We start from the raw sequence: 16,931 nt of genomic DNA, 5'->3' as shown, positions 1-16,931 counted from the left end.
TGTCAAATGTCTACCTTATACCCCCCATCACACCAAACTCGTCCTCAGCTACGTTCTTGAAAACGGATTGGACGTAGTGGCACCTGTTTACAGTCTGTGTAAGAACTTTATGGAGAGGCTTGGTCGGAATAGGAAATAGTTCTACCCGTTCTAAAATGGGACGGAGTGACAACGTACTTAAAACGAGATTGCCGTACTACAAACGGAATTGCCGTACTTCAATCTTACTGGGGACGTGTGCTGACGTAGTGCAGTCGGGCATCGATTGCAATACGTTTGTACACAGTTTCCACCACGTCCATCCCGTTCGCAGACAGACCTAACTCGACCGCAGTTCGTCCTTAGTTAGTTGCTGTTCCATGCAAATATGTTCGAAACAAAATAAATTGTTCTACAGAAGTTCTTAGTACGTTTCTAGACAGTTCCAAAACTTCGTAATGGGTTCCAATTACGTTCTGCTCGTTGATAGTACGTTTATGTAGTTCTCACACAGTTCTTACTACGTCAACACCGTGTGCAGTACGATATGACAAGGCTGGGTATAACTACATGCGTTATTAACACGTTCGTCATTTGGGATAGAGGTTTCTACCTGCTAAACATGAACAAGTTTGCAGGTGTCAACATGTTGAATGCTGGTTTCCTGCAATTGTTATTGGAATCAGAGTACAATGAGTTGGTAGAGCAAGAAAAGAGGAAAAGAGCAAAAACTTGTTGGGTGAGGAGTTGGCTTAAACCAGGCGAACAGCCCTGGGACATTATCATCAACTGATGGAGGAGCTCCACATTGATGATCATGAGTTCTGCAATGTCTTGAGAATCACCCCTTGTGGATCTTGAACTGGATTTCCCAGGACCTGTCTTTTTTGGACCACCCTTCTCCTTCCTTGGAGGAGTGTTCCACCTTGAAATTGAGGAACGAGGCAAGAAGGTGGGTACTGGCCAGGAATGGGATTGTTATTACGACTGCACGCACTAGGAACGGAGTGAGAACGTAGTGCGAACGGAAAGAACTGTCTGAAAACGAGTTGGTCGAGTTAAGAACGAGTTAGAACGGGGTTGTGCGTATTAAGAACGAGATAGTTCAGAATGGATATAAACTGACTAAGGACGGGATTGAACTGCTTGAAAACCTTGTCAACACGGGGTGAACGGGCAATTCTACCCAGTCTAAACGTAATACCAACTGTCTGGGGACGGGGTAAAGACGAGATAGACGTACTGAGAACTGTTTATGATCAAACTAGCATCGTCATTTTTACAAAAGTTACACCTTCTATCCCGTTTGAGCCCGTTTAACAACTATCTTTTGGACGGTGCAGGACGTACTAAGAACTACCTTGGTGCAACTTAGGCTTTAGCGATCGCACGTGCATTGGAATGCAAGCACACATAGCCTTAGGCTAGGTCATACCATCCAATACCATAACATACCCATCTATACGACGCCTATGAAGAAACGGGACGTATCTGAAAACATGTCACGTCAGAGGAGTACGTAAGTTTCCACGATATCAGTAAGATAATTTCTAAGAGATGGCACAAGACGCTAGCGTCAGACAAGGAGATGACCTGAGTGTTGACCCGTCTTAGTCTGATCCGTCGTTATGCTGAGGAAAGTTTGAAGCCATTTGATAAACTGGCGTTGATCGATTTTGTAATCTGGTCGTTGACCTGGGTTATCGATAGTCAACATTCTGGGTTTGTTGGTACCTGTACCATCGTCTTCACCTACATCAGTGTATTGCAGCTAGCCATTGCAGGATGACACGAAGCCGGTTACATTATCGGTGCCTTAATCGTTAGCCATGACTGTAGAACGCTTTGGACTAAGGTCAAAGTGCAGCATCTGATTTTATCAGCGAACTAACTGACACGTCAACAGATAATCGATGCACATGTTGTTGATCATTGGATTGTCTGGTCCAGACTCCATTATTTACAGACTACCACCTTATAGGAATGGAATATTGCTGGAATATTGCTGAGTGCGGCGTCAAACTAAATTCACTCACTCGCTCTATTCTCAAGACATTCCTGTATTCGAATAGGCGTATTCCGAGTCAAACGTCCGATGTCAACTTGGTTCATTCCATCCTGTAGGGCAGCTCCAAGTTTGTTGAGAGTGGTCACTGGTTGTTGTTGATAAAATACGCGTCGTCCAAGGATATCCCAGGTATGTGCGACAGGAGACAATGTTAAACTGAGTTCTGGCCACAGTAAGGTGCCCATGTTCTCATGGTTAGAGGTACTCAGTAACAGTATGAGCCATGTGTGCTCTTGCGTTGTCATCTTCAGATGGAGGTAGCCTAGTGGTTAAAGCGTTGGCGTGTCATACATACATACATACATACATACATACATACATACATACATACATACATACATACATACATACATACATACATACATACATACATACATACATACACATACATACATACATACACATACATACATACATACATACATACATACATACATACATACATACATACATACATACATACATACATACATACTTACATACATTTGTAAAGCGCTAGTATCCAGCGTAAGCTGCTCAAAAGTGCTAGTGTCTGAGATAATTGAAAAGGGTCAATGAAATGCCATATGGAAGAAAAAAGTGTTGAGCTTAGATTTGAACGTGGACAATGTTTGCTCGGTTCTTATGTCAAGTGGGAGACTGTTCCAGAGAAGGGGTCCTTCATGTTCAAAAGAGCGGTCGCCAAACGTTTTTGTACGGGAGGAGGGTACAGTTAGGAGAGACTTGTCACATGAGCGCAGTGTCTTAGGTGGGTGTTATCTGGTCAGCAGACTGCTGAGGTAATCTGGTGCTTTGTTATGGAGGGACAGGAAAACCAGTACAAGTATCTTGTACTGTATCCGGTAGCGCAGTGGCAGCCAGTGTAGGTCCTGCAGGACTCGTTGTATGTGGTCGAATTTCCTCTTCCTGCGGACAACTCTTGCTGCAGTGTTCAGCACTTGTTGCAGTTTCTTGATCAGGTGGTTGGGAAGCCCGAAGAGGAGGGAGTTGCAGTAGTCCAGGCGGGATGTTACGTGAGCCTGGACAAGTGGGATGGTTGAATGCTGGTCGAGGTACCGCCTTATTAGCCCAATATTTCTGATGTGGAAATAGGCTCGCCTGCAGATGGTATAAACATGAGACTCAAGACTGAGGCTGCTGTCAAATGTCATGCCCAAGTTGCGAGCTTCTTTGCTGATAGGAATTTCCCAGTCTCCAATGTGAAAAGATGGAAGATGGTACCGTAGATGTAGATGTTTTGGGGTGATGATCATCCGTTCAGTCTTATCATCATTTAGTTTGAGGAAATGCGATGTCATCCATGCCTTGATGTGTTCAACACAGTCTTGGAGTTGTTGAAAAGCATTTATTACTGAAGGCTGTTCCATAGGCTTGAAGGTGAGATAGAGTTGCGTGTCGTCCGCGTATAGGTGGAAACTAAGCTTGTACTGTCCCGCTATGTCACCGAGTGGGGAGGTGTATACTGTGAACAATATAGGGCCCAGGACTGATCCTTGTGGGACGCCATAAACTAGCTCCTTCTTGTCCGACATGTGCCCATCAATGCAGACTGATTGGTATCTTTCTGACATGTAAGACGCAATCCATTCCAAAGCCTTGCCAGTTACTCCTTGCCTGTCTTGTAGTGTCTTCAACAGAATGCAGTGGTCTATTGTGTCGAAGGCAGCGGAGAGATCCAACAACACAATAAATGCTGCTCCCTCCGTGTCCACCGCTCTCAGTAGATCATTCTGGACCTTGAGGAGTGCAGTCTCAGTGTTGTGACCTGTGCGGTATGCTGATTGTAGGGTTTCGTGCAAGTTGTTAGATGTCATGTGGTGTTTCAAACGTGATGCAACCACCCGCTCGGTTGGTTTTGATAAGTAGGAAAGATTGGAAACTGGGCGATAGTTTTTCAACACTTCGCTGTCGAGATTTGGTTTCTTCAGAAGCGGTTTTATCATTGCTTCCTTCATTTCAGGAGGAACTTCTGGTTTTGAGAGAGACAGATTGATTGTGTGAGTGATAAGTGGGAGGGCTGAATCTAGTGACTTCTTCAGCAACCATGTTGGCATGGGGTCGAGCAGACTTGACTTATCCGGACGTTTAAAGATCAGGGATCTCAGCCTGAGTGGTGGGCTGAAACATTGGCAGAGAGGCATCGCAGCTCTGGGTTTCATCAGCATAAACATAATCGCACTGTGCAAAGTCCAGATCTGGTTTTGGTGATCTTCTCTGAGAAGAACTCTGAGAAGCGATCTGAAAGTTCTTTTGGAGCCTGACAAGTGGGAAGAGATACTTGCTTCTGTTTGTGTAAGAGTCTGTTTGATATGTTGAAGACATCCTTTTGCCCCTTTGCTTCATGTAGTGCCTGATTGAAGAACTTGGATTTCGTAGCTTCCATCAACGCGTTGACACAGTTCCTCTGAGCATCATGAAGCTCCCGATGAACGGTGAGCTGGGTTGTTCTGAACTGCTTTTCCAGTTTGTGACGTTTCCTCTTTTCTTGCCTGATGTCCATATCATACCAGGGAGCATTTGTATGAATTGTTCCAGTGCATGCTCATCAATGGCTGATCTTGAAGCCGTGTTGTACAACTTCAGACACTGAGATACAGACAGATCCTGGTAGCCTGACAGTTTTGTAGAAAGATCTTGCTTGAAGTTATCAATGTCAATTTCTTTCCATTTCCTGTCACGCGGCATAAAAAGCTCTCACTCTTAACTTTAACTTGTTATATGTTTGATTTAAAGTTATTCTGTGAGAGTTTACGTTTTGACTCGTCATGCTAAAGACAATGGTTAAGTTGTGATACAAGTTCCACACGACTCGACAGTACGGACCCACTACGGGCCGTCTACAATTTTGTTACGGGCTATCACGGGCTATCGGGGCTGCCGTGGCCGCCGGGAACATAGTGTAACCTTAGCATAACTAAGACAGGTTAGCCGAGCTTAGCAACAGCAAAATGGTACAAACATTGTATTTGATTGAATTATTTATTTAAAAATAATGAACGGACTGGATCTCGTGTTCTCATTATGGGGTGTTTCCATAGTGTAAGCATCAAACACTAGCAGTACATATTAATAATACATATACAGTATTTTCACTGACTCGTGAAGATCCGGGTTGGTATTAAACTACAGTAACCCATACTTGTCGTAAGAGGCGACTAACAGGATCGGATGGTCAAGCTCGCTGACACATGTCATCGTATCCCAATTGCATAGATCGATGCTCATGCTGTTGATCACCGGATTGTCTAGTCCAGACTCGATTATTTACAGACTGTCGCCATATAGCTGGAATATTGCTGAGTGCGGCGTTATACAACAATCGATCAATCAGTTGTAGACGACGGAAGTTGTGCTTTACCAGTCCAATAATTTCAAGTGAGTAAATGTAATCTATTGAGCGAACGAGTGAGTGAGTGACATGCATCTTTTAGCAAATTTTCGGCAATAGCATGGTGGGGGACACAAGAAATGGGCTTCACACATTGTACCCATGTGGGGAATCGAAACCGGGTCTTCGGCTTGACGAACGAACGCTTTAACCACTAGGCTACCCCCACCGCCCGTGTTGACACAAAGCTACCCAACCCATGAAATTATTCAGCTGACGTATCCAGTCATTATTAAGGAAATCACTGTTGAATAACTTGAAATGACAATTTTGCCAAGAATAACACAATGTCAGATTCTCACATGTTCGTCTCATTTACAGGGAGTAGGTCCAGCTGATTGTTGAGTGTATATGGGCGTATAAAGTGCTTCAAGTTTATGCAGATAATAAATAGGTACAACACGTTGAACCCTTCTAGCAGTAGACACATTGTTGTAATGTTCTTAACACTATTCGCTCTCTGAATACAGCATGCCCATCTCTGGACATATTCTGCCCTCTGGGTAATATTTGAGCTAATATTGCTCTAATTTAAGTGATGGTAATCACATCTATCAGTTGAAGGTGACCATCACCTGCTTGAAGATTTTTTTTTTATAGATAGATTAGTAGGGCTCCTTTGGTATGTAAATCATATCAATTAAAAAGTATTTCTTACCGTTCACACCAAAATGCCTGACATCCACGTTACCAGTCAAAATGGTTGGAGTGATATCCTGTTCTCTGAAGAGACGGAACTTGGTACACAAAGATGAGGAGTGGTTGTACACAGTTATTGTACAGTCTGGGTGTTGGCTGCACGCTACATCGCACCTCAAGAGAGATATCACCCGCTGCTGATTTAAAACTGTAACCGCCAAATAAGCCAGTTTGTCATTTGCCTTGAATTTCCACTCCTTTACATGCCTTCCTTCTAATAATCCTATGACAGGAATCATCAACGAAATATTTAGGACAGTTGTCAGTATTGACATCCACATCGTCAGGGGGTGAGCTGAACAATCTGTCTATTACCTGACTGTTACGTTTATATAATATATTGTGCGAGATGATCTACGCTACTCTTCAAAATGATGTTACCTCGATTGAGAAGCACTGTCATTTGGATTTTGGTTTGTTGTTTAACGCCGCGCTCAGCAATATTCCAGCTATATGGCAGCGGTCTGTAAATAATCGAGTCTGGACCAGACAATCCAGCGATCAACAGCATGATGATCGTTCTACGCAATTGGGATACCATGACATGTGTTAACCAAGTCAGCGACCCTGATCACCCAATCCCGGCAGTCGTCTCTTACGACAAGCGTTGGTTGCTGAACATCAATTCTAACACGGATCTTCACGGGTACATGTTATGTGACCATGCTAAGTTTCATAAAAAAATTTTCACAGAAATTTAATGAAATATGCACATTTAATTACATTGCTGAACTGTCAAAGTTAGCCTCTGCGTAACATTGTGTTCTGTGTGAATATATACCACACATTTACAACACACATATTAAATAGATGATTACAACAGAAGGATCATGATTGCCCAGCAAATGGTCTGCGGAGGATTCCAAGTCTGCTCAGCTAAACTTTCTTCTCTTTTTTCTAATTCCATATTTGTCCACATTTTCCTCTTAATGGTTGATGACCAATAAGATATTTCAAGCATGCTTATTCAATAATATGAGAAATTAATATAGAGCAATTGCAGTAACGCACAAATGATGCTACCCTGAAGCATTAACAGTTTAAAGTAAAATATTAAAACCATTAATTCTAATTTAGACCCGACCATTTCGCAAACTTAATTGATGAGTGCCATATTGAATTCTAAAAATGTCATAGTGAGGCGCAAATAATGGTGTGTCCAACTTGATACATAATAGTTAAAGTGTTTGGTAATTATTACAGAATAACGTTTGAGGCTATAGTGTTTTTAGGTCGTAACTTGCTGATTTCATAAGTATAGAACAAATGTTTATGTGGAAATGTGTCATGAGAACATTAAAAAGCTATCCATGGTTTCCCACAATTTGGGGGCAGTGGAGTAGCCTAGTGGTTAAAGCGTTCGCTCGCCACGCCAAAGACACGGGTTCGATTCCCTACATGGGTACAGCGTGTGAACCTGTTTTTGATGTCCTCCGCCCTTATATTGTTGGGATAATGCAGCAGTGTCCATTTTGAAGAATATAAATCTAATTTGTTTTTTTCCTAGGACACATAGGTCCTTGTGTGTATTGATAGCCCCCTGTTCATAATGAGATGGAGCTTGGGTGGAGCTGGACGAACGGACAGACGGACGGACGATGGATGATGATGACCGGTTCGGTTCGGTTAGGTTAGGTTAGGTTAGGTTTCGCCACAATTTGGAGCTGATGGTATTATTACAAGGGAGAATTCGGATTCATTCATTACGCCATACATCCAAATTATTTAGCACAATTCCAGTTTCTCTGTTCTTTCCTGGCTTTCAAACTCTTTGGTTGCCATAGTGTTGTTGACAGAAATGGAGAAAAATGATCGCCACATGTTGGAGCTGACGGTATTGTGCTCTTAGAAGCCAGGGGAAGTTTAGCATGGCACATTCAGACTCATTCCTCTGGTCATACATCCTTAAAGTTGGAAAGAGCTTGTCGGTATTAGGAATTGTGTAGCACAAATCCAGTTTCTCTGTTCTTTCCTGGCTTTCAAACGCTTTGGCTGCCATAGTATTGTTGACAGAAATGAGGTGATATGTATGTGAAACTCCGGTTGAACGTTTTGACAAAGTGTCATTTCTACAATAGTCATTGCAATCGTATTCGTATGGCAACGGAATTGTATGAGCTCGCAAAAGGAAACTTACTGCTTGTATGTTTTACCAACAGTTTGACAAAGAACAACTAACATATTTGGGCATTTCAATACTCATTTTAGACTTACTAAATTGATCACATTGTATTTCAATAACATTTTCGAAGCCATCTTTCTTAATAGTTAAACATGACTGGTATTCATTCTCAGTCATTTTTGGACTTATAATCGTGCATTTTCTTCTGTGCGGTGCACCCATAAACATTCTAGTTGGGTGTATTATAGCCATGGGAATATACTTCAAATCAATGGCGTTTAATAAACAATTAATAAGGCGCTGGTGTAGTTATTGATTTTGCAACATTAAATCGTTTTTGTAAAGGAGTATCCTATTTTAAGCATATTTCATTGCCCATATTAATTATGTTTTATGTCTCCTATGATGCATTAATGGGAGAAAAGTAGCATTTGATAATTTTCAAAACAAACGGAACCTTGAATCAAAACATTTAATCCCCATTACAGAGCATAACATATTACTTGAATGATTTTTTTACGGTAATGTCCGACATAGTTAGGCGTAGTTGCGGTAAGTGTAGTGTCGGAACTATTCAAAGTACAAGGAAGAGAGTTTTATGCATGTCAAGGTCTTTATTATGAGGAACACAACGTTTCGGAGTATATCCTTGCTCCTTCATCAGGTCGAAGTATACTAAAACACAGAATACATTTTTGCATTGTGCCATGAGTATACGAATTACTTTCAACACTTTGTCTGAGTTCACAATGGACAATGGACTGTGAATGGACACAATGGACTATGAATGCACACAATGGACTGTGAACCTTCACTTTGAGCATCAAAGTGTATGAACGTCGGGCCATTCCTTGTGGTTCTTGACGGTGTTGGAGAGATTGTTGGCGCTGCTTTTGTCAGTTTGTTGTTTAACTCAGAAACATTCAGCTACATGGCGGTGATCTGTAACAAGTCTGGACCAGACAATCCAGTGATCAACAGCATAAGCATTTATCTAGTATGAGCATCTATCTACGCAACTGGGAAACGATGACATGTGTCAACAAAGTCAGCGAGCCTGATCACCCAATCCCGTTAGTCTCTTCTTACGATAAGCATTGGTTGCTGAAGACCAATTCTAACACGGATCTCCATGGGTACATGTTATGTGATCATGATAAGTTTCTTTTCACAGAAATTTAATGAAACATGCACATTTAATTACATAGCTGAACTGTAAACTTTCTGTATGAATATTACCACACAGTTACAACACACATATTTAATAGATGATTTCAACAGAAGGATCATGATTGCCCAGCAAATGGTCTGCGGAGGATTCCAAGTCTGCTCACTTTTTTTTTCATTCCATATTTGTCCAATTTGTTCTCTTAATGGTTGATGACCAATAAGATATTTCAAGCATACTAATTCAATAAATATGAAAAATAAATATAGAGCAATTGCAGTAACGCACAAATGATGCTACCCTGAAGTATTAACAGTATGAAGTAAAATATTGAAACCATTAATTTTAATTTAGACCATTCCGACCATTTCGCAAACTATATTGACGAGTGCCATTTTTTTACTTACTGTCATAGTGAGACGCAAATAATGTTGTGTCTGACTTGATACCAAATACATAACGTTTTTGGTAATTATTACAGAATAACGTATGTGACTATTGTGATATTAGGTCGTAATCATAAGAACATTAAGAACTATCCATGGTTTACCCACAATTTGGGGGCGGTGGAGTAGCCTAGTGGTTAAAGCGTTCGCTCGTACGCCAAAGACGCAGATTCGATTCTCCACATGCCTACAACGTGCGAAACTCATTTTTGGTGTCCCCGCCGTGATATTGTTGGGACATTGCTAAAGGCAGCGTAAAGCCATACTTACCCACGGGCACGGTAGAGGCTATTTCTTTCACCGAAACATGATGCTGCACTGGCCATTTTGAAGAATACAAATCTAATTTGTTGTTTCCTGGGACACAAAGGTCCTTGTGTGTATTGATAGCCACATGTTCATAATGAGATGGGGTTTAGGTGGAGCTGGACGGACGGACGAGGGATGATGGCCGTGGAGTGAATCAGAATCGAGAGATCCTAAAGGGTATAAAAGTGTTGACATTCGTGTGAATGGTTGTTGCAGAGGGAAGAAAAGTGGGCCACTTTGTTTATGACGTCATCAACACCTGGCTGACCTCATTTCACAGGTGACTGACCTTGGAGAACATGGTCACACCAAGTTCTAGAATTCATTAATCTTGTACTGAGCTGACCTAAGACATGAAATCGCAGTCATGGATGTCCGCTGTTGGTCTGGGGGCCAATGACCTGGACTGTGTGACAGTGGGAAAAAAAATGTTATGAATGTTAAGGAACTTTCTCAAGGGTATTTTTAAATCAGGAGCATAGCTCCGGAAAAAAATAGCATTATGGAATATTGATATATCAACTTGTTTAATCCGGTTTGAATTTTAACCATAAAACACCTTGATACTGAGATAAGGGTATCACTTGCTGGCTTCACTTTGAGCAAGAGGAAAGTATTTTGTTTCAACAAATTCAAGAAACGAAATGGTTCGTGAACAGTATGTTTATATGCTACTGTATATTTTTGCATCTGTAAAAACATACAATGTTAATATTTTCCATACTCAATGTGTAGGGAAAATCACTTCACCACACAGGAAATGAGTACAGCACTCCGGATTTGGACACACCATTCATATTGAAATTCCTGAAACACTGTACAAAATATATCATGGGTTACACATATTTAAACCTTAGAATCAATATGTTTGTTACAAACCAATCTCACTTCAGCTAATTAAGACAAACAGTGAAAATTATATTTCATTAAAACATAAGTATTATTTAGCACATCAACCAAGTCTTACTTACAATAGGTCTTGCTGCTGTGGAGGCTACTGTGGTGTTTGCTGTGGCGGCGACGGTTGAAGGGCCATTGCGGGGGCGGTGTTAGTGGATTTTGCTGCTGTTGCAGCTCTAGATAGGCCTGTAGAAGCAAAACACAGTATTACCGATGACTTCACAGTTGCCTTACACGTGTAATGAAACATCCACATGGTGTAGTTGATTTAAGTTTGATGGTTTTATAATCACTGACAATTTTATAGAGACATAACTATAAAGAGATACTTGTATCGACAGCCTCATCAATTTCTTTCAGTAATTCAATACCTCGGTAAAAATGATTACACCTACATTAAAATCCGAAGATGTTTTTAAGACGTTAAGCACAATGAGTTACAGTCTGATGTTGAGAGAAAACACGAGCACACACGCACACATTACACACAGTCTAATTTATTGACTAACATTTAGCCTATATATTTAAAAGAGTATAGTCAAATAAGATTTTCTTAAATATTCCAAAAGTAGTTAACACTGACTGTTCGTTTTCAGAGACTAAAAACAAATCTGTAAAGCCTTAATTTCTTACATTTTTGCTCCTCAAATATTGATTTTAAAAGAGAGTGTGATATAAAATATTTAATTGTATCAGATTATCTTGAAAATTAGCGAAGTTTTTCTATGACTTTGAGCAATTATTCTATCTTTATATAGACAGTGCACGATATTGCATCAGATTAGAACAATGTCAAACCTGGTTTAATGTTCCAAAGTCCGGCATTTTGTTGAAGCCTCACATAACATGGGAACCGGAAATACAAATTCTTTGAAAATATTGCATCAGGTTGCTGGCCTTTTTTACAGAAATGATATCAATCTTTTTTAACGTTCTGACGTCTGTACATTTCCGGCTACATGTCTCTTTGAGTGTTGTTAAAATCACATTGACATAATTTTGCCTCAATGTCAGTGAACTGAAGTCGTTTCATGTTTACACTGCCTGCTGTTAACATAGATTTCGATATTTGTTTGCACTTGAAACGACATGCTCAGGTTTAATTTGTGATGAGCACTTGTGCTTTCGACCTCATATTAAATATCTAAAAAATAATGCCTGAAGGCCCTTGATTTGATGAAAACTGCCTCTAACACAAAGTAGGGAGGGGATCAGAAAACTCTACTCCAACTGTACCGAGCACTTATACGTTCAAAACTGTATTAGGGCAGAATTTGTTTGTGTTTCTTATCGTCCGACCGACCCATATTTTATTGCTAACCAAAAATAATATAACAAACCCCAATTTTTTCATTCCAACACCGCCGACTCTAACCTAGAACGTACCGACTCGTCATATTAAATGTTGCAAAAAATAAATAATTAAAAAATAAATAAAAAATAAATCAGTGTTATGACCCTTGACAACAGACCGACCATGATGTCTGCGAAAACGAAAACAAACATCTGGTCTATTTTGAAGAATTACCTTCATTTCCCTTTTAAAGTGGGAGTAGTGTCATCTTAATGTGATAACCTTTTAAAATTTATGAACTCTATAAACTCATTCAAGCACAATATATTTGTGTTAGATACTCTGGTCTCTTATATTGGATATTTGTCTTTATATAAGGGCAGACTACACTGTTGTTTCGTTGATCTTAACGCTACATTGGATTCCATCAATAGAACAAGTTTGATGTTTAAACTTTGGACTGGCAATGTGAAAGGAAATGTTTTAAGATTGTTTAGAAATATGTACACAAATTTTCAATCATGAATATCATTGCAAGGTGGCTACAGACAACTGTTTGACTGTGTGAGCGGAATAAAACAGGGTTGCCAACTATCACTACTGCTATTTTCATTGTATGTTAACGATATTACTGAATTTCTTGGTGTTGATGAAGATAGATGCATTGACCTTGGTGTCTGTCGACTTTTCATGTTACTCTTCGCCGATGATATGTTACTGTTTGCTAACACCGTCCGAGGTTTACCAAAAAGACTGAATAATCTTGCAATATATTGTGAAAGTGGTCTTATTTAACGGTCAATATTAGTAAAACTAAATGAATGGTTTTCAGGAAAGCTGGTAGATTTGAGAAATACGAAAATATTAATGATACCCAACTAGAAATTGTGTCTTCTTACACATATTAGAGTGTTCATTTCTCATGCAGTGGGTCATGGCATATAACAGAAGAAAACCTTTGTCATATCCAGAGAGTGTTAAATATTTTACGTTTCATGCTATCAAATGTCAGAAAATTAACATTATCTGTTCGTTTCAACATCTTTGACCACAAAGTATTTGGGGATTTCATTCCTAACTGGATGCAGACAGAGTATACAATAATTTCTTAAGGCAAATTCTTTTTCTTGGTAGAAATGCACAGAACTGTATGGATGTTTATCTTTCAAAACTAGACAATATATAACAATTGTAAATTATTGGACGCGGTTATTATTCCATAAGGGTAATGGAATATAATACCGCACATACCGATATCAATATAAATGAGCAGAAGCTGGTAGACAATGTTGAGCCAATAATGTAAAACAATTGTTAAATATATATGGTTTTAGTTATGTGTGGCACAATCAGGATGTAAGTTGTATAACTAAGATCTTATTTGATTTTTAACAAAGGTATATATCAATAGATCAACATCGTTTGAATGAATATGTTCGTTCTCCAAACGTATTGTTTATCAATCTCTAAAGAAGGAATAATGTTGTGAAGAATATTTGCCAGTTGTGAATGTTACTTCATATAGAATAGCCCTTTCTAAATTTAGGTGTTCAAATCACAGATTTATGATAATGGAAGATAGAAAACTTCATATTGCTGAAGATCAACGATTTTGTCATCTATGCATTGTTCCCTGTATTAAAACAGAGTACCATTTCAGCTGAATATGTCCCTTTTTGTCAGAATTGATAAAATTGTTACCTGAATATTATATTGTAAATCCAACATATCCTACATTTTACCAGCTATTATCATAAAGAAAACCCAGATGTTATTAATTGTCTAGCAAAGGATGTATTTCTTGCCATGAAAAAATGAAATAATCAGTTGCAATTGTAAAGAAGAATATGCATGGCACCGTCTATACATGGTGCATACAAGTTTAACTACTTGTATAATGAGCCGGTGGTCACCGTAGTATAACAATCTCTCTCTCTCTCTCTCTGTCACTTTCTCTCTCTCTCTCTTAATATCGTTGATCTACAAAGATTTCATTATTTAACATTTTATTAATAGATTAATAGGTGTTATCTAAGATATTTAAGGTTAGTTTATCATTAAAAATGTTTACCTTTATCTCAGTCGCTGCCACAAGTTTGAAGTTCAGAGAACGCGAGAAATTGTAATAACAAGTACAACAAATGAGAATTAAGAGCACTAATCAGAAAACTTTGTCGTTAGTAATTATTTTATTCTTTCATTTTCTTCCCCGACTGACCGACCCATGTTCAGAATTTGGTGGCTACGTGAAACACATAAAAAACATAATTCCCCTACGGTTCCATCGTCTATGGTTGAGCCGGCAAAAGTAACCTTAAACATCTTGATTCTGTCCACCATCAAGGTCTGAGACCATGTCTTGAATCTTTCGAAACTTCTTCTGTTGAGGCCAATGATCCATCTTTAAAACATCGCCGCATTAAATTATCTTTGCAGTATGTCACAAAACTATATTCTAATGAATCCAACCCTGCTTATAACAATGTTTTAATATCGTGGCTCAGTCTGGTTCATTGAAAGCGAGTAAATGACGTCACATGTCTTCTTCATCCGATGAAGAGACATCTACTTTCATTAAAGATTCCTGGCCAAGGTTTCTGGTCATTGAAAGTTCTGATGGAAATCCTTTAAAATTCAATCCTTATGCCGTATCCAAGGGTATCCAAGGTATCTGCGGAGAGGTTAAAAATGTCACTCGTCTCCGAAATGGTTCTCTTTTAATTGAATGCTTACACAGGCAACAGTCTATCAATCTGCTGGGACTACAGCAGTTTGTAAACAACCAGGTTGTTGTTTCAGTTCATACAACTCTCAACTCATGCAGAGGTATTATTAGAGACAGAGCCCGCTGTCTGTCCGATATGGCAGAAGAAGAGATTGTAGCAGAACTGAAAGACTAGGGAGTCACTTCTGTTAAACGTTTTATCAGGAAACAAGAGTCAACTTTTATAAAAACAAATACTTATCTTTTTACTTTTGGTCTGACAACTCTTCCCAAATTCATAGAAACTGGATACTGTAATATCGGAGTGGAGGTATATGTACCAAATCCACTCTGGTGTTACAAATGCCAAACGTTTTGACATAGTGCGAGGTCTTGTACAGGTAAGTCAGTGTGCTCAAGCTGCAGAGGAGCTCATGAAAGCACTGAATGTACTGATGACATAAAGTGTGCCAACTGCAGTGATGGGTATCTGGCATCATCGAAAACCTGTCCAAAATTTGAGAATGAGTGCAAAATCTTGAAACTGAAGTGCAATAATAATACCTCATGCTTTGAAGCAAAGAAATTGGTTCTGGCCCAATCAAGACATCTACAGGTCTTGCATATTCTGCTACAGTTTCTTCTCTCGCTCCCTCTTCTGTCAAAAAGGCTTCATCCATTTCAACATCTTGTCTGACTGTAATATCTTGGATAAATGACGCTCAGATAACCTTAGATGACACGACTCAATCATCACAAGTTTGTCAGCGCTCATCAGCCTGCCAGACTGAGGAGACCCAAGCAGAACAAATATCAGATATTGATTTAACTCCAGATACCCAGAGCGTTGTTAAACTCACAGATACAGAATAGACAAACTCACAAATACAGAAGAGACATAGCTGAAAAGTACAGACAGATTTGAATTGCATCAGTGCAAATCATTTCATTCATTCTCACCTCCAGGTGATAAAGCCACTGGCGGTGCTTCTATTCTCGTGAGGCCGGGTGTTATCCATAGCCCAGTTCATCTTAAAGGCAATCTTCAGGCTGTTGCTGTACTTTATAGATAACCTTTACGCTTTGCTCTTTGTATATTTCTCCTTCTTCAGCTCTTCAGCAGTCCGATCTTCAGGATCTATTCGCCCAGCTTCTCAAACCTTGTAGTATCATTGGTGATCTTGTAAAACCATGGAAAGCATGGTCAATAATAGATGAGTATGGTCTCTAGAAACCAAAAATCGTATAACAAACATTCAGTTTAGTTTTCGAAAAAATAGAAGCACCATTGATCATTTGGTACGATTGGAATCATTCATTAAAAATTCCATTGTAAATAACCAGCATGCTGTATCAATGTTTTGCGATCTAGCAAAAACTTATGATACAAAATGAAAACATGGTATTTTAAGAGATTTACATGACTTTGGTTTGAGAGGCCGTTTGCCTCATCTTATATCACAGTTTGTAGCAGGCAGACAATTTCAAGTTCGTGTTGGATCAACCCTGTCTGACCATTATAATCAGGATCAGGGATTTCCATAAGGCAGTAGTTTGTCTTTCACTTTGCTCATCATAAAAATCAATAATCTCCCAACAGTATTAGATGACTCAATAGATGGGTCATTGTTTGGGGATGATTTTAACGTCTCATGTCGTGGTAAAAACATGCATACCATCAAGAGACAATTACAGATGTGTTTAAACAAAATTCACAAATGGTCTCTTGAGAATGGCTTTACATTTTCACAGATAAAGATCAAATGTATACATTTCTGTCGAACATAAAAACCTCATAAAGATCCCGAACTGTTTCTAGGTGGCTCTCCAATTAACGTTGTAAAGGAAGCCAGA

The sequence above is a fragment of the Haliotis rubra genome, unplaced genomic scaffold (assembly GCF_003918875.1).
Source record: "Haliotis rubra isolate DU_JTF1 unplaced genomic scaffold, ASM391887v1 Scf369, whole genome shotgun sequence".
In the NCBI taxonomy this organism is placed as follows: Eukaryota; Metazoa; Mollusca; class Gastropoda; order Lepetellida; family Haliotidae; genus Haliotis; species Haliotis rubra.
This window is presented reverse-complemented; position numbering follows the sequence as displayed.